The following is a 2500-nucleotide window of genomic DNA, read 5'->3' as shown; positions in this document are numbered from 1 at the left end:
TATGAAGGTTTTGTTGGGTTCATTTTATTATTATATTTGTGATGTTTGCCTTTTATATTTATGTTCTAGAAATGTTTGAAGTCTTGAAATGAAACTAGGACTTTGTACTGGATTGAGTAATAACTTATAAACATGATTATTTTTTTAATATTATTGTTCCTTTTGAAGTATTGAGGCAAGACTTCATGTGTATGTATAGCAGAAGTACATACTTCGAATGTTTGTACAAAGAAACTACCAGTATTGTCTTCAATAGATTCATAATTAGAATATAGGGGTTGAATTTATGAAATATAGGTAATGAAAAAATAAAGAGCTTTATTTTATTGAATCCCATATATTGATGCATCATTTAATTTTGAGAAATTGATCCTTGATTTATAACACTGAAAATTATAAACATTTTGTAACTTATGCTGCAATCATTATATGAATGAGGTTAATTTGTACTTTTTGTCAAAATAGTAGTAAATTAAAACACTATATTTCACATTCTCTCTTTTAAAGGACATATCCAACCTGCAAGTAAACAAAAATTATTTGCAGATCTCCACTAACATCAATACAGTGGCTTGGTTTAATCACTCTCTTCGTATGAGCGCTTGTCTATTTATGAAAGATTCACTGGCATGAAAATTGCACTTAATGTGTGAGACCTGACATGGATTTTCCACTTGCGTCCAACCTATTGCCCTTTGTTTTGTTCCTGCATTGAGAGAAAGACTTGAGCTACGGGAAGAATAGAGACTAATAGATATGAAGCCCGGACCTTTCCTTACTTTTTCTTTTCTTTTCTTTGTACAATAGTGTATTATTTGTACAGTTGCTTCTGCAGGTTCTTCCGCTTCATGTTTTACTTTCTGTGAAGTTTTGGTGCAGGTCAAAGTAATAGCATAACTATATATGATTAAACAGGTCATTTGTAATCTAAATATGGACATGAGAGGTGTGCCAGACATAATAAAAGCAGGCTTTATTATGCAAATGGAAGAGTGACTGAAAGGCTACCAGATTATGGGAGTAAAGGAATTTACTAAGGCAATTGCAATATTCTAAAAGTGTCAGTAAAACAATCGGGAAATTCATGGTATTGCCATGCAATCTGGAATCATTTTTGCCACTACATTTAACATGTAAAAAGTGACAGGTTTAATGCATACACTTTATAGTTTACTTCTGATTGATGTATTGTATTTTCAGTAATATGACAGGAGTGTACTGAAATGTATTGGAATACAGAGTGTAATAGGGATTGATATCTAGAACTGTCATGTAATTACTGCAATGGAACACATACATTAGCAAGTGCATACCGGGTGGCTTCTGCGAAACCGGACTACTTTAAACACTGGAAGTAGTGAATTTAAAAAAAAATGAGTACAATATTCATTTAGCCTCTTTTCTCTATTATTGCAAGCAAAACCTCTACAGCTTCCATCAACTTTCGGCCCTGTTTGGTTCAAGTGCATAGACTACTGTAAAGAAATAACACTTTGTACCCATTTTCTTTCTTATTTAATCAGCTGTTGATCATAGCTTGCCACTGTTATCGTGTAAAGGAGAGGCAAAAGCCACTATCAGCTGGGTGCAATAAAATAATCGTCCGCTTAGTAGATAAAGGTCGAGTCGATAAGGAAAGCTAAAAATGTATTGCTCTTTCTTTTTCTTTTCTCGCGTTCCGTGTTGTATTTTCGATTCATAGAGAGAAGAAATTGTGCCCAGTCGAGATCGAACAACACTGCGAAAACAGATTTCGATTAGTAATATAAAGAAAAATAACAAGACGAAGTTAATTAAATGGAAATCAAACCAAGCGTTTCAATGCGTCTCTGATCATTTCTCGATAATATTTCTTAATCTCTGTTGCACGGTGACATCCCGGCTAACTGTACAAACACCACCAGTAAAGATCAGTGGCTTACGAATTGGACTTGAGGAATCGACTGAATCTACACTGCCTCAGGACGCTCTTCTGTGACGTCACAGAGGAGCAAAGGTAATGTATTAGACCAGTGGTTCCCAGCGTTTTACATTCTGCGGTTCCCGACTAATATGTAATACTCTCTATGACCCCGTTCAGTGGAAGTCAACTTTTCCTATTCAGAGATACTGAATATTGCAATGATGTCAGTAGAACACTTTATAGAAATTCCGATTTATTGATATGTGAGATATTTATGCGTCGGTACTGTAAGATAAGATTCAGTTTAATTCGACGTCATAATTTTCATGTTGCTCTATGGTCCCCTAGAGAGTATTCCGTGGCCTCTCTGGGGTTCATGGCGCCCAGATTAGGAACCCCTGAACAGTGGCGTGTAGTGCAGGCCGAAGGAGTTGTGGTCCCGGCCATCCAAATGGGGGGGGGGGGGTCAGTCAGAGAGGGAAACGGATAATAATTTTGAAATGTATATATAAATCGAATAAAGTGTTGATTTCATGTTTCATCTGTGTTGACATATTCCATATATCATTTTCTCTCACATTTCTCAGTACTAGGCCT

General features: G+C 35.7%; 2 protein-coding genes across 2 annotated transcripts in view; both read left to right on the top strand.

Moving 5' to 3' along the window:
* Window positions 1-313, top strand: part of LOC113803943 (protein FRA10AC1 homolog) — a 10112-nt gene extending 9799 nt beyond the window's left edge. Inside the window, exon 6 of the mRNA XM_070140202.1 lies at window positions 1-313. This exon is cut by the window's left edge and continues 1011 nt beyond it. The gene's annotated coding sequence lies outside the window, so the exon portion shown is untranslated.
* A 1339-nt stretch (window positions 314-1652) lies between these two features.
* The window catches only part of LOC113803622 (armadillo-like helical domain-containing protein 3), an 18385-nt gene continuing 17537 nt past the window's right edge, over window positions 1653-2500 (top strand). The window contains exon 1 of the mRNA XM_027354422.2: window positions 1653-1996. The gene's annotated coding sequence lies outside the window, so the exon portion shown is untranslated. The remainder of the gene's footprint in view (window positions 1997-2500) is intronic.

The sequence above is a fragment of the Penaeus vannamei genome, chromosome 26, assembly GCF_042767895.1.
Source record: "Penaeus vannamei isolate JL-2024 chromosome 26, ASM4276789v1, whole genome shotgun sequence".
In the NCBI taxonomy this organism is placed as follows: Eukaryota; Metazoa; Arthropoda; class Malacostraca; order Decapoda; family Penaeidae; genus Penaeus; species Penaeus vannamei.
This window is presented reverse-complemented; position numbering and strand designations above follow the sequence as displayed.